The sequence below is a fragment of the Dasypus novemcinctus genome, chromosome 2 (assembly GCF_030445035.2).
Source record: "Dasypus novemcinctus isolate mDasNov1 chromosome 2, mDasNov1.1.hap2, whole genome shotgun sequence".
NCBI lineage: Eukaryota > Metazoa > Chordata > Mammalia > Cingulata > Dasypodidae > Dasypus > Dasypus novemcinctus.
Window position 1 is genome coordinate 6,502,352 of NC_080674.1, and position 16,667 is coordinate 6,519,018.

General features: G+C 41.6%; 1 long non-coding RNA gene across 1 annotated transcript in view; it reads left to right on the forward strand.

Annotated features, from left to right (window-relative positions):
* LOC139436277 (uncharacterized) overlaps positions 1-16,667 on the forward strand; it is a 107,425-nt gene that overhangs the window by 13,365 nt on the left and 77,393 nt on the right. The window contains exons 8-10 of the long non-coding RNA XR_011645422.1: positions 377-14,724; positions 14,826-14,861; positions 14,972-15,151. This is a non-coding gene — a long non-coding RNA (uncharacterized lncRNA). The remainder of the gene's footprint in view (positions 1-376; positions 14,725-14,825; positions 14,862-14,971; positions 15,152-16,667) is intronic.

A 16,667-nucleotide genomic window follows, 5' to 3' on the forward strand; every position in this document is an offset into this window, starting at 1 on the left:
CCTAAAGGGATTGCTGCTGAGTTGGCCCACCCTGGCTTGGCAGTTCCCACAGCTTTTGTGATGGGCAGTCCTGGACTTGTGATCCCACTGTGGGCCTTGCTCAGATGCTCTCTCTCTCCCAGGGCCCTGTTGTACCTATCAGGAGTGGATTTCAAAAGACTGTAATTCTCTGCTGCAGTTAGCATGGCCCTGCTCCAGAATGCTGGGGCCTGCACTGAGATACTCCCCTTGGGGCTCACCTGCATGGCATCTTTGCCCCATCACTGACCCGTAAAAGCATGCGGTCTTCTCTACTGTGTAGTTCAGGGCAGCAACAGGACCTTTTAGAGCACAGTCACCTGGGCCTGCTCCACTCAAGCAGCCTTTCTGCTCCCAGGTGTGGAACGGGCTGCCCCAGAGCCTGAAGAGGCCCTCCAGACTTGTTTCTGCGTGGAGTGAGATCCAAGATGCAGTACTACGTTGTTGACTTGGGATGGGATGTCCTGCCTACCAGACTACTGGACTTAGGCTCTAAAGGTAGCATGGATGTGGCGGCCACTCAGTCTGCCTCACTAAGGTTGACTTCCCACCTCCTGGGTGCTGCCCTGTGAGCTGCTGCTTGCTCACTGTCTGATTGGCATAATGTCATTGATGTAGTGAGCTAGTACACTGTTCTGCTGAATGTCCAGATGCTCCAGATTTATTTAGCCTATCTTATGTAAGAGCAGGTAAGTGCACTATCACAGTCCTGGGGCAGAATTGTGAATGTATGCCCTTGTCTGTTCCAAGTGAATGTGAACTGAATCTAATCCTCTTTCATTGTAGGAATGGTAGAAAGGGTGCATTGGGTAAATCAGTGGCTACATCCCATGGACCTGAGGCCAAGTCAGTCTGCCTTAGCAAAGAAATCATATCTGACATGGAGGCCACCGTTGGAACTACTAGTTGAGTTTGCAGTAGCTCAATCCCCAGAATCCATCTGGTATTCACAGAGACCAGATCAGCAAATTAAATGGAGATGTGGTGGAGACGCTCCCCCATAACCTTTAGGTTTTTGAGGATCTTATTGATTTCTACCATTTTTCCCAGAGTGTTACATATATGCTTTTTTTTAAAAAAATTCTATCTTAGTGGGAGGAAGAGTGGTGTGAAATTCGGAGTCTTCCTCTTGGACTTCTCCACCATGATCACTCTACCCACAGGTCAGGGGTTCAGTGTTGGCTGGTACCAACGCCCGGGTGTGATGATTCTGATTATACATTCAAAGGCTCAGGAAATGACCCCTGTGGGGTCTTGCCTTCCGTGGACCTACTGGATTGGACTGGGACAGAACTGCCCTTACTGCCTGGCCCCAACTGTTCTTACTCTGGTCAGTGGGCCACAGGGACCCTCTTGATCCCCGGGTATCAACATCAGCACGGTCCTTCTCTTAACACTCTTGAAGCATTTGGTAGCTCCATTTTCCCTCTGAAGGGACTGGGAATCCTTACTGAATGCAGAGTCCTTCCCTTGGGACTGCTCTCTCCTTCAGTCACTGAACTCTAGGACTGGAAGCTGGACAAGGACTGGGATCTTAGGCAGCTGCCCTCAGTTTCTGGTCATCCACCCTTGATTTGTCTTCATTTTAAGTATTGATCCAGTGCCCTTGTTGGCTGCTCATTTGTTTTTGGCCCTAGAGCCTCTTAGTCCTCTTGGCCATCTCCATTAATTCTAAGGGTCAGGCCACTCCAGCCCTCCCACTTACTGAGGTAATTGTGCGACCTGGTATGGCTGGCTATGTACTGTCACCTGGACTGTGGGGAGCCCCCACTGAACCCCTCAGACTCATGCTGCTGTCCCCAGCTTGGTCTTGGTGGCCTTGATAACTGCCCTCTGGTGTTGTCACAGAGCATCTCCATCTGCATCCTTTTGGCTTAAGGGGTGAAAGGACTCAAGATGTTCAGCTGCGGGGGCCTCTCCCATGTGTCAGGGTCCCCTTCTCTCCCATGTAAGGCTGGTTTTAGCTTTCTCTCCCCTCAGGCTTCAGGAGATGAGAGTCCCATCCTCTGGCCTTCAGCTCCAAACTCCAACTCTAGCTTCTTTCTTGGGCCTCTCTGGCACAGTTTTCACAACCTGGGTTCTGGAAGTCAGGCTATGAGGTGCATCTTAGGGCATCCCTGAGGAATGGAGGGTTGGCGGCACTGTCCACTGTGAGTCGCTGAGCTGTGATGCAGGCTCAGCAAAGTCCCTGCCATGCCCACGGGGTCTCTGGAGCTATGTGGACCTTCAGAGGCACAGAGGCGCTGTGCCTTTATGGTCATGGATAGGTGCTTGGACATGGGCTGTCTCTGAGCAGGGGTGTGAGCTGAGGTGCTGAAGGCTCTCGGGTGCCTGGTGCCGAGGGCCATGTCCGGGCAGTGCCCCTGCCTTTGCTGGAGACTGAAAGCAGGTGGGTGGTGCCTCATGGTCCTTGCCACATTCTACTCCTGCCCTGACCCCTCTCCCAGCTTCCCACTAACACTTTGCAAAGTTAAGTGACTAGCACCTCTTAACCTGTAGTTTTCTAGTTTAAAACTTGAACAACTAGTTAGGAAAGGGGTGGAGTTCTAGTACAGAATTGGATTTCTTTGTGGTTACCTGAGACCTGTGTTGTCCTGTGTGGGAGCCACGAATCACGTGGAGTAGTTACATGTAAGGTGAAGAAAACTAGATAAAATACAAGAATTCAGTTTCCATGACCATCTGTCCATACACGTTCTAGCCATCTTGAAACATCTGTCCTTTCTTATAGGACACCTTTCCTGAAACATTGACATGAATACCATTTCCTTCTTCATAGTTAATTAGAAGACTACTAGGCCTTTTCTGGAAAATGCTAGCTTCTGGTGTTCTCAGTATATATTTCAGAAATTCCAATGTCTACTAGACAAGTACTTAGAAATATACATAAGCTTCTTTATGAATGAGTAAGTTTTTGAAAAATAATGTCTGTAGTCATTTACCCTAGAAGACAATGCTTAAATGGCCAGGGCATTTTATAAGATCCCATAGGTAAGCTACTTGGTTTAGCACTGGTATAATTGAAAATTTTATTGAGTTATGTGTCACACCTTTTGTCTTTCAAGGGGAAAAGCCAAGCATCTGTGATGTCAGTGAATTCAGTTTTTCAAGTTCCAATTTCAAAGGCAGTTCAACTCACTACAGATGATGCCATAAAATCCCCTCTGCTGTTAGAATTGGACATTTCTGTAAGTTACAGGTGATTTCTCAGCACAGTTGAATTTTCTGGACAGTTCTCTTAAGAAAGAGGCAGGCAGGGTATGCTCTTACACAGGCAGAAAGACGAGGTTTCTGAGCACATCTGGCCTTGTGGTCCTTGATCTGTCAGCTTGTCTTCCCCTCCCTCATGCCTGTTTCCCTTCCATGATGTGCAGAAGTGCAGGTGACAGGTGACCCTTGAAATGATTTAACAGTTGAACAGTGCTGCTGCCTTCCTCATTAAACCCTGAAAGAGCAAAGGAATCAGAACAAACCTTTACATATAAGAGACCCAGGAAAGACCTTTATCATCTCAGGTTGACCAGCTTGTTAGAAATAGAGCTGACTCTAGACAGTCACGTCAAGGTTAATTTCTCAGGCTGTGGTTCTCAGATTCCTTTGAGATCAGGGAAGAAATTATGACCTTCTTTGCAGAAAAATGGTACGATATTATATAAAACCTTTTGCAAATACTTTTGGGGGCTCATGTACTACCACTTTTAACTCCCTTCCTCCCACACACACTCCCACCCAAATCCATGGACCTCAACTCCAAAACTTGGTGTGTGATCCTGAAACTTCAGTGCTCGAGTGCATCTTCAGTCATTTACTTCAGGCCATTGTTTGATGTAGGTCCTCAGATTTCAAGGGGTTGTGCTTTTCAGGGGAGTAAAAGCATGTCATGTCTCTCCACTTGGATTTAGTTCAACTTCCAAATAGGAGGGAAATATAACAGTTGTCACAGCTGGGTGTTTTTGCTTGCATTCTAGTGAGTAGCTCCATGTTTGTTTCCACCTTTTGAATAAGCCATATTATCATATCTTTATACTATAAAAACCATGGCATTTTATATTCTGTGCTGACGTTTGGCAGTTTTGACACAAAGGAGCCTGGGGTGACCACTTGCTGAGTCTGCCTCCTTCCTGGGTCCCTGGGCCCCAAATATTAGGGCAGCTCCTTCTCCAGCCCCCATTTGCTGCAAGTACAGCATTTTATGCTCACCAAGGAAAAATAGTGTCTATCCCTCTTCTCCATTAAAGGGAGGAAGCAAAGTAAAGAAAATGAAATTGAGAGCCATGCTGATGCCCTTAATTAGTTCTTTTGCTCATATTTTGTGTGTTTGGGTTTATAAGAACAAGATTTTACATGGATTGTTCAAACCGCTGCTTGCTGACACACCTTATTCTGTGGAAAATGAGGAAGGTCTTAATTTCCATTCTCTCCAATACACAATTTCATAAAGCAAAACATTAGATACCTCTCAAGTTTCTCTTTAAAAATAGCTCCTAATAAAAATATGTTCTTTTGGTTAGTTACAGCTATTTATTTGTTGTTATTGTGGGTAGAATTCTTTTATTCCTTTGTCCATTTGTTAACGTGTTTATATAATAAAACATTGTATACTCCAATTCCTGAGGAATTTTTTTTTTTTGGTCTCTGGTTCTTCTCTAGAAAACCAATTTTTTTCCTTTCACCCAGAGATTCCTTCATGTGATGTGTCCTAACAGTGATTCTGAGGTGCAGCACCTTCTCCAGAGACTGCACCTTGCGGACAGAAAAGAAGACTATGTCTTCTTGATTCTTGAAATCAAGGAAGACACGAGGAAGACAGGTGCTGCAGCCCTGACGACATGACTTACTGGGCCTGTGGGCTGGAACTGACCACAAGAGCATGCCCTGCAAGCTTGCTAGGCCATGTGTGCTTCTAGGGCAAGGTGCCTAGGCCGTGTGTGCTTCAGGGCAAGGTGCCTGCCCTTCCTCCCAGGCTCTCCCGTGCTTTAGCTTTTGCGTGAATGATACAGCATGAGATGATAGTGGACTTCCTACTTTTTGGACACTTTCTGGGCATTGAAAGTTTAACTGTTGTCTTTGGGAAGCAACAGCCTAGAACCATTTTTTCATTGTATTCCTATTATGGATCATTCTTAGCATACTTATCAGCACTTATTTAGTATATAACATTCATTGAATTTTTCATAATTAAAAGTTTCTTTTTTAAAACTTAAATTCACATTGATTGTTTGCCTAGAATGAACTTGAAATCATTCAGTTCTCAGTTTACTTTTGAGTTGTGCATTACCCATTCTAAGGGGCTGCTGCCATCCATAGGCTTTGTTCCTTGTTTTAGATGTCTCCTTTCTTGTCAATGGCACACCTAGATTTGGTAGGTAAGGCTCATGTGATAGTGCTGTTGAATTTGTAATTATTCTCTTTTTGTAAGGTTGCCTCTTGGGTTGTTTTCATTTGGGGGAAATGCTTTGGCTAAATCAGCATTGCTCCAAATCATAATTGCACTTGGATAGCACACTAATGTAAAATAGTACAGTTGGTTGTGTTTTTTGGAATGCACACTGTTTTCTTCTTTCTTTTCTTTGTCATGAACTTCTTTCCTGTCTTGACTTGAAAAGGAGCAGCCTTATGCCAGCATATACCTGAGCGTTTTCTCCAATTCATCTTTACCTGGTGCCTTGAAATACAGCAATTCCTAAAAAGATATTTTTCTTTGGTCTTCAGGTAATGGTTAAAAAATATGCTTAGGTCTGTATAAGATTTATTAAGGAGGTTTGGTATTTATTTGCCTGTTCGGGGCTCAAAAAATGTATTCTTTGCAACATGTTTGCACACTTAGTTCCCAAGAGTGTGTGGTATATTTATAATTGTCACAGGCAGATATTTTTATATTGTATTTATAATGAAATTTTTAAATTTTCTTTTGAAATAGGATTTTTAAGGTTAGACTTGATGTTACCAGTCATTAACTTTGTATAAAACATTAAACATGATGAAAATGGCCCTACTTAACTTTTTAGGTTAACCAGCTACACAGTGCCAGTTTTTCTCATTCTAATTCATGGCAGGAAGCTAATAGGAGCTTAGGGGCTTAGGTGTGATTCTTTTTGTTTTTCTCTCTCTCGTTGCCACCACTTGTAAAAATTAGCTTCCCATTTTGGAATAGTATATAGTTATTGCTGAACCAGAATTTTCAATTAGAAATTGAAGGTTTTGGTAGACTCTATTGCTACTTATATGAATTTGGAGATAGATCCACTAGATGTCAGTGTTATACAAAGAACTACTTTAAAAATTTCTTAACTACTCAGAATTCCCCTTGAGGAGAGCTTCTTGATTAAATTCAATAAATTCACAATTTTAGTTCAATTCTATCATTTTTAAAAGATTTTATGAAGCATAGATACATATTTTCCCTTGAGTGTAAAGATAATATGCTCATTCTAAAAAATTTCAAAAAACAAATGTTTAACTCAGAAAATGAAAGTCCTTTATAATCAAACCTTCAGAATTAACAGTTGAATTTTGTTTTACTAAGAAAATAATGGGCTACCATACTCCAGATGTTGTCCTGTAATTTGTCTCTTTTAACTTAGAAAAGAAATCAAGAGCTCTAGAGAACACAACACGAAAAGATATTAGAAAACTTTTTACAAACTGTTTTGGATATACAATAATTATTGATTTAATCAGAGCAATTGGTTTATTTTCAGTTTCTGATTCCTAAAGAAAAGTGTCTAGTTGGACAGTCTTGTGTTTGAAGAATTTTTGTAAGCAAATCCCTTGAAGTAAAATTGCTTCTTAAAAATTTTATTAATTTAGTAAATGTTCGTCAGCTTGTTTTCCAAAATAGGACAGTCACATTTTTGAGTTTTATAAAATTTCAATAGTTCTGAAAGGAAAATATATCTTAAAAGATTTATAAATGCCACTGTTTTAGCCTATATTATAGGACATTTTAGTACTTCAGACTTTGTGATCCCAAGTGATATTGGTAAACCCTTTATTATCTTACCAAAGGTCTATACAGACATCTGGGGCATGCATTCATTCAGCAGCCTTTTCCCGAGTGCTTATTCTCCATTCAGCACTGGCGTCAGTGCTTTAAGGAATCCATGCAATCTGTCAGTCTCTGGTGTTTTAGGCAGAGATTCTTAAGACTGCCTTTCATGCCTTCATGGATACTATGCCATCCATTTAGACATTGTCACTGCCCTTGTGTCTTATCTCCAACTTGAAGCTTAGCTTTGCCCTCTGGAAGTCATGCCTTATTTGGAAGCCCCTGATAGCCTGGGTCCCCTGCTGGAGTGGTTAGCCCATCCACCTGTAAGCCCTTGAGCAGACGTCATCTTGACCCAATAGCTTACCTGCCACAGGCATATTGTAAATGCCTGTAGAAAATGCCAGTCAAAATCACCAGCTGAGACAAAAACAGGTGTGTCCAGAAACAGACTCTTGACTTTTAGACTTCTTGAGGACATGTCCCGACATACCTGACAGGTATTTTAAGATCATGCTGGCCTTGGCTTGCTGGGCCTCCTCCACGCCTTCCATCTTGTTGGCCACCGCTTCCAGTGCTACTGGTTGAGTGGCCTCAGTCTCCGACTGCACGGATGTGTGGGTAATCTTTTTGTAGTAAAGAGAAGTTGCTGCTCTTTATTACCCTGTGGAATTTTATACAGCCATAATGAGAACTCAACAGAATTAAATTATGATCAGTAAAGGTCTTACATGTTGTCTTCAGGGTGCTGTGATCTCCAGGCTGCCTTCTAGAAGTGAGAGTCCCTCTTCCAAGCTATTTTATGTCCTGATTCTCCCACCAGTGGTCAGTCTTTACTCTTCCTCATCATTCTGAGAATTTAACATCTTAGTGAGTTTAGCTGTATTTCTTAAAGGTCATTTAGCCAAGTTTTCTCTGAAAATGAGCTTCCCCCAAATTGTCTCTTTTAAAGTTAATGAAATGAGGTAATTGACAGAGGTTACATCAGTGTGCGTGCTTCATCCAGAATGTGGACATGTCCGATCCAAGCAGGTTGAGACAGAGCACTTCTTTCTTAGGCCAAAGGGTCACTCACAACATCCCCCTGGAAATCCACTTACTTGGGTCTTCCAGGTGGTGAAGCTTGGAGAGCCCATCACAGAGTATTCCAAATTTTACCCTTATGGCCTCTGTATCTTCTAGGTACAGATGATGACTGTAAGAGTGTCTGAAGGTATTTAAACCCTTACTACTTCCCTGTACTTCTAATTGTGTCATCTCTGTTTTCCTGTAGTGTAAAGCACTGAAGTCTTCAGTGTTTGCAGGTGTCTTTGGTGACAGCAAAAAGTGTATCATCCTTCTTACTGTTAGACCTGCATGCTCCTTCTCGGTGCTTGGGAAAGTTCAGGGCACTGGCCTTTGCAGTTGGGCCCTGCTTGCTCTACCTTGTCTGCCTTTGTGTCCTTCCTCCTCCTCCCCTCAGTGGTTAGGAAGTGCTGCCAGGCAAGGCAGCTTTTCCACTTCCCATACTCAGACCAGCTCTCCGACCCTTTGCAGCTCAGCCTTACGCCACTAACATGGGGGCGGGTAGCAGTGAGAACCCTGGAAAGAAGCTGTAAGGGGCCTCAGAAAGCCCAGTCACGTGTGGCTGTGTTCCAGTCCCTTTTGTGGATGTTCTGTTACATTTTCTAGTGTTATAAAAATAGCATTTATTAACTAGTCATGCAAAAAAGTCATTGGTTTTTAATATTTTAAATTATTTATCTGAAATTTAATATGAAATTGAGCCCTCTGAAACCTTATTGTGGTATTAATTAGAACTAAGCCAGTTTAGAAATGTCTTTTCACATTTTTGCTTAAATAACTTAAAAAACATAATATCAAACTGAAAATTCTGAAGTGTCAGTTTGGACACTTTATTTTCATATTGCTTCTTTAACATGCTTTTAAAAGAGCACGTATGTATTCTGTAACCACTGGCTTTCTGGATATTTGGTTTTAAAATGTTCAGTACTTTTTTATTCATGATATATACAAACAAAGAAATGTTCAATCCTAAATATTTCTCAGAATCCTTAAAATAGTGGTCTTTAATCTTCAGGGGTGGGGGGGCCATGATGTTATTTCAAATCTGAAGTCTCTGGACACCTTTCACCAAAGAGCTGCACATATGCATAGATGCCTAGGGCCTTGATCTGAAGTCCTTGCACAGACCCCTTTCTCAGTATTCTCTGGGTTCAGAATCCCACATTTGGGTAGAAGTACTGATTTCAGAGCAAGGAAGTACAATGTATCTGGCTTTAATTTTAGGTATTGGGAAAAAATTCCCAATAATACTTCTCTTAGTCACAGTGAATTTATATGTGCTCTCAAGTATGATTTGAAACTAAACCATGAATTATGTGTGAACAGGAATCAGTTTTTTTATCCCTCAGCTATAAGGTTAATTCCAATTATCACTAATTTATCAGTGAATTAATAATTGCTTATTTTAATTTTGTTTCTAGAACATTTTCCCAAGCTTCAACCCAGACCATATTCCTGTGTAAGGTACTAATACTTTTTATTTTTTTTTCACTCTCAAGGTGCTAATATTTGTTAACATAGTACAATATGGCATCTTTTATTTTTTTATTAAAATCTTGTAAGACTCAATCTTTTAAATCCTTAGTGTCTACTAATTTCATGTCATTCAGTGAAAGCATACCCAATTTTAGGTATGAAGAAGACATATCTAACAAGCTCCTGTCCTCCAGGAGTTCATAAAGTTTGAAATCTTCTCTTGTTCTGGATCCAATTCCATGTTTCTCCACTTAGAATTGCAAGCCTCGCTTTCTTCCACCTGCCTCCTTTACTGGCTATCCCCCATGTTGGCTGGCTGGTGGGGCAGGGAGAGCCTGGAAGGCCCCCATGAAGCACTGGTTCCCCTGCATGGGGCAGGCAGCCCCTTCGCCTGGCCTCCGTTTTGTGGTCACCACCATTTCCCATCTTGCTCTACCCTTTGCTCCTCTGTGATAGAAGGTGTCACATGCTTTGTTGATTGAGGATTAACTCCAGAATGCCTACCTGATCTGGCTTGCACTGTATCTTTAAAAGCTATTTCCAGTTTGAATTTGTAGCTTTCTACATGTTGTCCCTCAGGCACTTTAATATTTTACCAACTCAACAGTAACTAATCTATGGGGTCTGTGTCAGGATTTGCCCCTGGTCATTCACAAAGTCTAAATGGATGTCCTGTGGGTCTTCACAAGGAAACCTTCAAGGGTGAGTCAGTAGTTGTAAATCTTCTCTAGTCTGGAAGGCCAAGAAGTAAAGGAAACTTTTCCTGAGTGGTATTGTAAAAGAAGGCAAGAAATGTTTAGGAAGCAAAATTGCTTTCTTCTCATGGGGCGTAAACAGGTCGATTGAAGACCACATGGAAATACTCCCCCACTGCAATAATGAGAGGGGCTTAGAATCCTAATACAGATTCTAAGAACTTACCTATGTGGCTTTGCAGCTCAAGTTTATTTTACCCAGGGAAGCTTCATGTTGTTTTTAACATCGTGGAGTTGTTCTCTAAGGCCATGACAGTGGTTTTGTGGAAGGGAGTCTGTACAGGCTGGCTGGCCATGCTGGTGGCCTCGATTCTTCAGCCAAGTGCACGTGCAGCACTCACAGATGACGGAGGAGCCCTGGCACCTGAGGTGCGTGGAGAGTGTGTGGTTGCAGCACCGCTAGAATTCTCTTTGCCTCTCCGGGAGAGAAAAAAATGATAGCCATTGTCATTAGATTATTCAAAGGAAAATTTATGCTGTACTCTTAATTATAAAATCTCTATTGTAAGGATAGGAAATTATTTATTTTCATTTCCTCTGAATATACTTTTTAATGTTTCAACTGTGCAGCCCAAAGCTGACTCATGTATTTTTCTAAATGTGTAAGACACAAATTTTATAGTTTTCCATTTTGGGTAGTAAGAGCTCCCCATCCCTATTTCTTTGTTTTTTGTCATGGCCGTGGTACATAGGATCTGAATTAGTACTGTTAGTGAGAAGAAATGACTTTTAAAACACCTAGGAGAAAAATATGCTTGATTTTCTGAACAAATTGTGGACTTACTTACATCTGTACTTTTTTACGTATTTTGTGTTTTGTTCCAGCACTCAGCACAATCTCGTTTGATACCCATGTGTAGGAACAATTTAAAGATGGTCCTCCTGGCCCATAAGGATGGTTGAAATGGAAAAAACAACGAAGATCCTTCATGAAGTCTTCTCCCAGCTAATTTAAGAAATGCATCATCTCTCGCTTTATCTTAGGATCATTTTGGCTTCTTGATGTCCATCCTCGGAGTTGAAAGTTCACAGCCCCAAGGGGTATTATTGGAAAGTGTTTATTTGAGAGGATTTAAGGGAAATCAATGGCTTGGAAAGGTCCTTTAGCTTTATATTTTCCTCATCTACCTGGAATAGAGAGGTTCTTTACAGTCTTGAGTATATTCTTCACCCTCCCAACCTCCCCTCACCTCCAAAAAGCAGATTACTGCATTAGAGACAGGACATCCCCAGGTTCCTTAGGCATGAATGGAAAACTGGGAACTGAGGAACCTATTCCCTTTGTGAAGAAATACTCTAAGACTGACCTAGAATTACTGCATCACTTTGTGATGTTGGGATAATATAGGAACAGTTGAGTTATCTATAAGGTATAAAAATAGCCAGGTGTCTCCAATAAGTTTGTTTTTTTTAAGTATTCTAAGTACTAAACATGGGTTACCTTCCACACACTCTTTCCTCCCCTCCCCATCTCAACAGATTTTCATGGCCCACCCTATATGCAGGCACTGGAGCTGCAGGTATAAAGCATACAATTGAAAACCTTCTTGAGTTTGCTGTATGTAGTAGAGTACGGTGTAGAGAATGTCAGTGTTGGTTCATCTCATGATACCCATTCTGCTACGATTCTGAGGTGGGTGAGGCCACTGTTGCCATACCCCCACACACAACTCCTGCTCATGAGAGGTATTTGCCCTCAGCCCGCCTTCTCCAGAGAAAAGAAACAATAGGATGTATATGCACAGACACATCTGTAAAGATATGCAGTTCAAGGAATTGGCTCACAGCATTGTGGGGATCAAAAAGTGAAATCTTAGCACAGACCAGGAGCCTGGGAACTCAGGCAAGAGTGATGCTCAAGGTTAACCTTCAAGTCCACTAATTGCAAATGATAGGCACCTGTACACTGTGACACCTAGACTAGCATTGGATTAAATAACTGGGTACTGTGTCCTAGCAGATTGGCACATAAATTCTCCATCACCATTGACCATTAAAGCTCACACACTCCACACCCACCCTGCACCCTTCCTGTCCATGGAAGTGGGTCTCTCTGCCCGTTGATGTTTAGCTCATTTGTATGACCAGCTTTGGCCAGAGAGATGGGAGAGACAGGATGCCTGCCTCATCTGAGCAGGCGCACTCCACGTGGCATGATGTCATGTTGTGTCTTGCCCTCTCTCTTCTCTGTCTTAAGGACACAGGTCATCCTGTTCAGGGCTGCTGCTTTAGGAGCTCCAGGGTGCAGAGCCACAGCCAGACTGCAGCCTTCATGTATCAAAGCCAGACATTAGTGTTGGCTCTTTAAGCCATTTCAGATTTGGGGGTTGGTTGTCACTGCAGCAAGAGCTGACTAGTATTCTGGTCTCTTTACCATCCCTAAAATGTAGAAGGTTTGCCCTCTGCCAGGAACTCTATCCCATCAGACACCAGGGACAGATGTCTTCTCCCACAGTTAAGCTAAGTCAGCAGCTCCATTCCCCATGTGCTTTCATTCAAAGGACTTAGCGCTCCCCACCAGCCTGTTGACAGGTGTTCTTTCTGCTGGAATGTAAGGTATATGAAGACAGGGACTTTGCTTTACTCAGTCCTGCCTCCGCTGGGCCACTTCTATCGAGTGCCTTAGTGAAACTGTACATAGAGGAGTCAGTCCTATAGGTCAACACAACATTACAAATGCAGTGTCATTTTAAATAAAGTCTTCATTTAAAAGTTACGGTGTTCAATCTGTTGATGAACTTCATACAGTTTTCCCTGAATTAAAGGCTGAAATGTGTAAGATGATTCCACCTTCCAGTGTAGAGTAGAATCCCACCGTTCTATTTAAAACTGCCATCTGATCTAGACTTTTTGTGTCTCTCCCTAGTGTATATTATGGGTTGCTTACTAGAGAGCTCTTATCCATGAGCCTGGAAGAAGAATTTGATGATTATTTGTTCAGTGATCTTCCTCGAAAATAACATGTCTCTCAATTTGGAAACACTTCTGATTTAGATAGAAAAGAAAAATGTGCAAGACAGACTTGTTTAGTTCTGTGTAGTAACAGACCCACTTATGGCTTCAATAAGATTTAATGCTGCTATTTGATTGATGATACTTGAAAGAGAATTTGTGCTTTCTGATTTCTTTCACAAAGATAATCTTGCTTATCTGCTTTTGCCTATGTTTTCCTTCAAACTTGTCATCACGGTTGCTTTAATATTCCAGATATCCATCTCTCTTGGAGCAACAAATTCTTTTCACTTACCAAATGACCCTTCAGTTCCCATTATAATGGTGGGTTCCAGAGCTGGCCTAGCCCCTTTAGGCTCCAAGGGCCACAACCTTGTGGTTGTGGGAATGAATACATAGTAGCCATTTTTTGTTATTTCTGTGGTACTTCTTAGCATCTTTCCCTTTGGTTGTGAAACTTATTTTTAAAAATTATCAAATTGAATAGCATAAAATAAATTGTCACCACAGGGAATAGTAAGTACCATAGTAGAGGGACTTTGCTCTGTAGTGGAACTTTCTTTTTTAGTGTACCACTTTTGTTTTTCATTTTTTTAAAATAGTACTGTGGTTTACCTTCCTGGTGTGATGAAGAAAACAATCATAGCAGAGATCTAGTTCCCCAGAACTTTCAAAGTTAAACCCCAACCATCAGGAATTTTAACAGGATGATATCAATAGGTGTATCCAAAGAGAACTATCAAATATTTTTAAAAATATGTAGAATCATGCATATCTCCAGATTTGTGAAGTGTCAACAGTTTGTATATACTATTCCCTAGATAGTGGAATAGTGCCCTTTTGGACAAAGTTGTTTTGGGTTTTTTTGTTTTTGTTTTGTTTTTTTTTATTTTGTTTTTTAGTTTTTCCTTAGAAAAGCAAATGAGTGATATAAATGGACATATTCAATGTGTTCATTATTTCAGAAATACTTTTTAAAATAGATTGTTGTTGTTCCACCTTTTAAAGGCCAGGCTCCCTGTACCACATCTCCAATAGTAATTGAGACTTAATTTTATTCATAAAAGTTGCTGCTAACATTATTTAATGTAGAAATTGGTGTAGGTTTCCCAATGTAGTGCTTATACTCTCTTTGGACACATGCCACAAGGCCCCTGGCTACCACATAGACAGCTGGGGTTCCTGGAGGTGCTGCCCTAGCTTTGTGTTTGCAGGAGTGGCCACATCACCCTGTGGGTAGTGCATGTGAATTGAGTGAATGAACTTCAATGAGTGCAAAGATGACTTTTACACACCCTGGGTTTGGTGGTGGTGTTTCCTGATGAGAGAAAGAGACTGGTTTTACATGTTTATGTAAAACATCATTACTGTGTTTTTCACTTAGAGAACAACAGGAACAACATCCTGATGGAAACTTTGGAGCAATGTGGCTGTTCTTTGGCTGCAGGCATAAGAACAGAGATTATTCGGGTATGCCACAGTTCTAGGATTTTAATGCTCAACCACTGAGTGTATAATTTTTAAAGTCAGGTGTTGTTTTTTTTTTTTTAATTTTTAAAATTATTTTTTAGCAGGTACCAGTTGGATATCAGATGCGGACCTTGGAGGTAGGAAGTAGGCGCTCAAACCACTGAACTACCTGCTCTCCATCATTCAGGTGCTTTTAGCTTAAGTTACCAACCTGCCAGTGACCCATTCATTATGTGTTCTCTTTCAGAGAGGAGCTCAGCCATTTTCCTAAGTGTGGGGTCTTAACTGACCTGAAGGTTTTCTTCTCGAGAGATGTGCCTGTGGGGGAGGATGCCCCAGCCAAGGATGTGCAAGACAACATCCGGCTTCACTGCAAGCAGGTGGTGAGAATCCTCCTCCATGCAAGCGGCTCTATTTACATGTGTGGGTAAGTGGCCATCCTGCGTACAAGCCGGATAGGAGAAGGCAGTGGATGTTTATAAAAGAAACAGAAGTCTCATCATTTGAGAATCTAGGTGTGCAGTGTTGACACATCTGATTCTCAAGTACAGGAATAGAAATGCAGTTGGAAAATGATTCTAACATATGTTTCATAGCCAAGAGTTGTCATCATTAGGGAAATAGTCGGAAAAAGTAGTTGTGTCTGCTTTGATTTTGTTACATATAAGAATTGGTGATATCTGCAGTTGAACTAGGTACAGAAAAAAAGCATGGTTTTGACTTTGAGAATGTGGATGCTAAGATGCTTTTCCTGTGAGGCAAAATTTGTGGTATCCAAGTTGACATAAGCCAGGAGACATTGAGGCAAGATCCATTAGTGGAACCCATAAATGTCCTAGAAATATGTGCAACATATTTTGGATAAGTCCTATTCTATTGTATTGTTTCCTTATTTGAAAATGACCCCTGACTTGACCTCATGACCCATTTTGACTTCTGAAAAATACAGCCTTGGGTTGATGAAGGGAGTCTGGCCATCACGTTGGTGTATAGTTTCATCTCCTTTTTGAGGAAGCATTTGATCTTCACTTTTCTTTTGTGGGGAACAGTGCTGCCAGTGGGCAGATTGATGCACTGCATATCTTACAGTTGAGAACTTGGGAGTCATCTTAAATGGCCAGGTGCTTAAAGCATTACCCTTGAACCAGCCCCTCACGGTGATGGTGAGAAGATCACGTAGGCTCATCTTCTCAGTAAGATTGGAGACTCTGTCAGTGTCGTTAGGACTGGAAGCTGTGAGTAGTTCGTCATCTATTTCCCACTTGTCTGCAGTCAGGATTCTGCTTTCCTCCACCTCCCTCTAGTCCAGAAAGAGACAACAGATGCCTAAAACCTGAATGGTCTTGCTTGCTTCCTCACTTGGACCTCAAGTAGTCAGGAGGGAATGTCCACAGGTTCCCAGCTCCTGGAGTCCACGACCACACACTGCACACCATGGCCCTGTCATTGTCTGCCCCAGATCCCATCCCCTCTTTGTCTCCTCGACTTTTTGTTGGCAAATTTCTCCTCTGTCTCTTCCATTTTCATACTTCTGTTTCTATTGGATCATTCCCGTCAGTATACAAACATGTGGTTAATTCTCTATTTAAAACAAACAAAAGAAAACAGATTTTTAAAAAATTTAGTAACAATATAAAATAGTCAAACAATATAAGAAACCAACTTAACCTGATCAATATGTAGAGAAGGATATATCAGATAACTGCAGAATAAACCCTCTTTTCACACAATGCCAATGAAATTTTATAAAATTACTATGTACTTGATCATAACACAAATCTCAGTCATTTTAGAGATGAAAATCATACAGTTTGTTTGCTGACCATTGTGTAATTAAATTAGAATTCAATAACAGGTAACTAAAAATCTCTCCAAGTGCTTAGAAACTGCGGCGGCTTGCTCGGTCGGTAGAGGTGGGGTCTGGCTGCGGACGAGGGGTCGGT